This window comes from Pituophis catenifer, unplaced genomic scaffold, assembly GCF_029215685.1.
Source record: "Pituophis catenifer annectens isolate HBS135680 unplaced genomic scaffold, rPitCat1.0.hap2 SCAF_1, whole genome shotgun sequence".
Lineage (NCBI taxonomy): Eukaryota > Metazoa > Chordata > Lepidosauria > Squamata > Colubridae > Pituophis > Pituophis catenifer.
In genome coordinates, this window is record NW_027256881.1 from 150,392,902 (window position 1) to 150,398,911 (window position 6,010).

A 6,010-nucleotide genomic window follows, 5' to 3' on the forward strand; every position below is an offset into this window, starting at 1 on the left:
AGACAATATGAACATGAGCTCGTACTTGCAAAAAAAAAAAAAAAATCCTTGCAGACCCAAAATATGGAGAGAATAGGTTTCCAACTGATAAGGTAGTAAGATAACAAAACTGGAAAAATTGGTTTCATTGAGACTGTGAAGACACTAGAGATACTGTATAATCCTTGAAAGGTGACATATATGATAAATGAGAGGTACCAAGTCTCTATTATTCTGTCAAGCTCTCTCTGTATTTACTGCAGAAGGAGGAAAGAAATAATAGGACTACACCACCTCTCCTTGAATCTGCTGCTTAGCATTTACTATAAGCCCTTGAACCACAAAACACACACAGCAGTAGTAAAATTCCACACTTAAAAAAGCAAATAGGAGGAGGAAGGAGTGTTATGTATATTCACTGCCTTGAGTTACTTATAAAGTAGTAAAAATCTAATAAAGAAATGAAATAAATAAAATATATAAAAATATAATGTAAAATACACAAAGGCATGAATAAGAGTGTACAGTATATATAAAAGGAATCTATAGAAAGGCATAAGCAGATCTTGTTAAATTCTTACAGGTAGTAGTAACTTTACAACCATAACTGAATCCAGATTTTCTGTCATAAGTCATTGTGGTTGTTAAGCAGGTCACCGTATTTTTATGGAGGTCATAAGGCAAGCCACTGTGGCCAATAAGCAAATCTCATGGTCATTAAGAAAACCATATGATCATGGCAAAAGCATTACAAATCGTGCTCATGTGACTCCGATTGTTGCAACAGGTGGTAAATGCTAGCTGGTTGCTAAGTGCCTCAAATGCCATCATGGGTGACCATGGATGAGGGGATGCAGCTATTGTAACTTTGAGGGCAGGTCATAACTAACTTTTTGGGTGTCCATCAGAACTTCAAACTGTCATTAAACAAAGATTACCTGTATTTCAATTCTCTACAAATATAAAACCAATCATTAGAGTTCATGAACTGTATGTCCAAACCCTCATTGAATATTCAATATCAGTTGAGCTCAAATTTATGCAATGTAATGAGGCTGTGTAAATTTATTGCAAACATTTTAGAGTTTACTCACTCATAATCAGTTCCTGGTGAATTTTATAAGAAAGCAATAGTGTGTTATTGAAGGATTGTAAGCCATCAAGGACATTTGCAAATAGGTTTGATTGGTGTGCTTTGACAGTCTTGGAGAAATAAAAGTATTATGGATACAGTGGATTGCTCAGAAGTTTCAGCTTGCTCATTTCTGGCAAAGTCTTTCCTTGTATAGGATCTTATATCTCCCTTCTGAGACCTTAGAGGACTCAAAGCACTCAAAGGCATCAATGTGTAAACCAGTGCATACATTGGGATGTCTGATTGCATGAATTGGTTCATTGCTGTAGCACACTACACATCCCCAAGAGAAAAGATAAGCGCTCCTTGGTTTTATTTCAGCTAAATTTCAAGATTAATATATTTTACCATGTAGACTGGAAACCAATGTGAAGAACTGAGGTGACTAAGTTCTTCCATTGCTTTCTTATAATAGAACACCTTTAGCCAGTGTTTAAAAATAATGATCTAACTCTAACCTTGACTCACCATGCCTTCCTGCACTATTAGGAACATACTGTGGGGACCTGCATGGTTGACCTTAACCTTTTAGGACATATGCATTCTAGAAGTTTGAAATTAAGAAAGGGACCTGATTAAGTCTCATAAAACATGTACACTAACATATTCCTTTACAATAGCTTAAGGCTTAAGATCTTAAATATTTAAAGGATGGCAATTAGAATTTTGGGGGCTGTATCAGGGGTGAAATGCTACCGGTTCACTCTGGTTCCAGCGAACCAGTAGTGATAAAAAACTACCAGTTCGGGCGGACCAGTAGTAAAAAAAAAAAGCTACCAGTTCAGTTGACCCGGGAGTTAAAAAAAAAGCTACCAGTTCGGGCAAACCAGTAGTTTAAAAAAGCTACTGGTTCCTCCGAACTGGTATTTCCGACGATCAGCTGTGCAGCGGGGTTTAGCTTTGCTAGAAAGCAGGAAATCCTGCTTTCTAGCCAAACTAAATCGTGCAGCACAGCTGATTCCCCCCCCTCGTTGTTCTACTTACCTTGCGAAGCCTCCTTTGGTGCACAGCACACATTCACGGCCAGCCAACCAGTAGCAAACTGGTTCAGATTTCACCAGTGGGCTATATGCTGTATGCATTTTCCTGACACAAGAGTAGAATGCTACCCAGATACTGTACTTAAACTACATTACTGATTCAATTGGTTATTCATCTGTTTCTTGGGTTTGTCTTTTAGGTCTACTGACAAAATAAAATAAAATCCAACTTCCCTTCCATATGCAATTAGTTAAAGGCATTAATAGCCCAATAGCTGAGATCCGAGTTGCTATCAGGACAGTTGGTGGGATCGATGCAGATATATAACAACCATTAGCAAAAGAAGGAGTGAAGTTCTGGCATGTAGCTATGTAGCACATGAAAGAAGTTGAGAGATAGCAATATTACTTAGACTTATATACCACTTCATAGTGCTTTGCAGCCCTCCCTAAGTAGTTTACATTGTCAGCATATTTCCCCCAACAATCCTCATTTTACTGACCTCAGAAGGATGGAAGGCTGAGTCAACCTTGAGCCAATGAGAATTGAACTCTGCAATCAGCAGAATTAGCCTGCAATATTACATTCTAACTATCGTGCCACCATGGCTCTTCATTCACAGATGAGAAAATGAATGAAGTCACAAATAATGTTTAGTCTCATAATCACAAATGAGTTCTGATTGGCAGATTAAATTTAAAGAGTTGATAAAAAAATAATTGCTTATTAGACCTCCACAAAAATATTCATAGACTAAACAAGGGGAAGATGCTATAGAAGGACCCAAAAAAGAGGCAGAGGCCAGAGAACCTGGTATACGCCCAGGCAGTTGGGATTAAAGCATAGGGCAACTGCTTTGAGGAGGTGAATTATTGCTCCTCTCCTAGGAGATAGAATAAAACCTCTCATCTATAAAACAATTACAATATTATCAGTTTAATAATATATTTATATCCCATATTTCTTCTAGGAGGTAAAAGCAGAACAGAGCTAAATTTCCTCTCATTTATTTATTTATTTATTTTTTTGAATGACCGGTTTGAGGTAGGATTGGCTGAAAAATAGTAAGTGATTCAGACTCATCCACTTTGTCCCTATGGTAAGGATTGGAACCTGGATCACCTTATGTTACTTCAGTCCCTTAACCAGTAAACTAGATAGGCTTCCTAGAAAATGCAATAAAATTTAACAGTTCATATTGCCCATTAGCCATAACATTGCTGAGTGTGCATTCTACCCACTGGGCTATTAAAAAATGTAAGCATATGGATTTATATTAGATTTTTCTCCAAAATAACTTTAAATATATAAAAAGATATTTATTAAACAATCCTCCTTTAAGGCATAATTGAAGTGAGAAGTACCTTCCTTTGTGGATGTAGTATGAGTGCTGCCTGAATTCTTGGCTCCACATAAGTGCTTTTATTAACTACAATAATAGGATCACTTAATGAAATTGTTTCATAATTATTTTGGAGATTAGATGAATCTAAAAGAGATTACATTCCTACCAAGCTAAACATCAGCTCCCCCGACCCCTTGTATTTATTTTACATATTTTTTGTGGTCTGTTGAAATAGATTTCTTACGTTCAAAGTGATTATCAGTACTAAAATCACAAAAGACATTATCAAATGGACTAATCTGGAGGTCTGTAGCATGTAGCAGGTCTTAAAGTACATGTAGTGTTTTTAAAGAATTTAACCCCTTCCTTGACTTGGGTGCCTTCTAAATCTGTGGACTTTTGGTCTCAGAAGTAGATGGCCCAGCTAGGAAGCTTTTGCATACTGGCAATAGGTGCATGGAGGTAAGCAGCAACAAAGATGATTAGAGGGCTGGAGGCTAAAACATATGAAGAACAGTTGCAAGAACTGGATATGTCTAGTCTAGAGAAAAGAAGGAGTAGGGTTGACATGATAGCAATGTTCCAGTATTTGAGGAGCTGCCACAAAGAAGAGGGAATCAGCCTATTTTCCAAAGTACCAGAAGGCAACACAAGAAGCAATGTATGAAAACTAAACAAGGAGAGAAGCAACCTGGGATTAAGGAGAAACTTTCTAACGGTGAGAATAATTAACGAGTGGAATGGCTTACCTTCAGAAATTGTGGGTGCTCCATCACTGGAAGCTTTTAAGAGACTGGTCAGTAATTTGTCTGAAATGGTATAGGTCAGTGATGGCTAACCTTTTTGCCGTCGTGTGCCAAAAGCAGGGGGGAGCATGGGGGGTCATGCGCGCATGTGCCCACACACACAATTCAATGTGCCCTGCCCCCCATGCATGCACATGCGACCCTCCCCTCACGCAACCCCCACTTTTGGCATGTGATGGCCCGGTGGGCTCGGTAGGCCTGTTTTTTTTGCCCTCCCCAGGCTCCAGATGCTTTCTAGGAGCCTGGGGAGGGCAAAAATGGTCTTCCCGACCCCCCTGGAGGCCAGAAACGGCCCATTTCCCGATTTCCAGTGGGCCCGAAAGGCCCGAAAATCAGCTGGCTGGCGTACGCATGCATGCTGGAACTGAGCTAGGGTAACACTTGCGTGCCCACAGATATGGCTCCGCGTGCCACCTGTGGCATGCATGCCATAGGTTCGCCATCACAGGTATAGGTTCTCCTGTTTGCGCAGGGGGTTGGACTAGAAGATCTCCAAGGTCCCTTCCAACTCTATTGTTATTATATTAAATTCATTTACATGTATGCTATAATGTATGGCAGCCACATGTTTTGTTAGTCAAACTTTCCCCAGTATTCCCATGAACTAAAATCTGACAAAGTTGAATTGCACAGGTATCAGATACTTTTCATGCCATTTATCTTTACGGCCCTGAGGGCCTCTAAAATACTGAAATCAATTTAGCGCTACAAGAAGCCATATTCACCAAATCAACTCAATTGCTTTCTGTCATGAGAAGCAACTGTTTTAATACTAACACAAAGTGCTTCATTTGTTAATGACCAAATGCTGCTCATTTTCAGGCAGCTGTTTTCAATAAAAGTGACCATCCCTTGTGGATAATGGTGTATTCCGCGCAGGATATATTTTTGGAGGAAAGAAAAAGGCAGAATAAGAGCAGCTTTGTTCATTCGCTTGTTCCTTCTTGAAAGCGCTAAAAAAATCAATTATGTTGAGATTCCAGCTAAAAATCTTTTTTGCCAGAATACAAAACCCAATTCCCATAAGCCTTAGATGGCAAATTGGGACCTGCAAATCGAACTACTTTGCTTCTTAATTTCCCCCCTTTTGCCATCCCTGTAGCAATATTAAGATATATTGTTTCATCTTCATTAATCCTGGCAAAGCCAGACCACTAGCCTGAAGGTTTATTACTTAACTCCTTGGTGCCACTTCTCTAAAGTTTTTAAGTCTGCTTGGCAAGGAGCCATTTCTCAGATGTATACGTGGTTTCTGCTGTGAGCAGCATTAAAACAGTGCAAAAGAAATGTGTTTATCCTGACTGCACCATCACTGGTCGCAAAGGGATTTAAAAAGCTTTCCCAACAAAAGGCATCTAAGAATCTTCTCTCTGGTGCCTTCTTGAATGGACATATTGTGTAAGGAAAAAAAGCACAGCCCCTTTTAGCAATCTATTTTTTAACCCATGATAGTGTTTTTAATCAGTTGGTTTACTTCCCCAGGGAAGAAAACTTTAATCCTTATGCTTTCCCCAACTCCTGTACTTGTAGTGGAATCTGATGCTGACAGCTCAGGTTTTATGTTCAACTGAAGATCCCAGGATATAGATAGCCAATGTTTATTAGGCCAGTCTTTTAGAACTTGTTTACACTGTGTCTTGCTTTGAGTTTTCGAAGGAAATGAGACTGAGTTTTTTTTTTCATTAGCAAAATCTAGAACAACTTTGTAATAGGCCAAGTTAATGCCACATTGCCATATCTTCAGTGGTTCTAAGAGAATAGAGT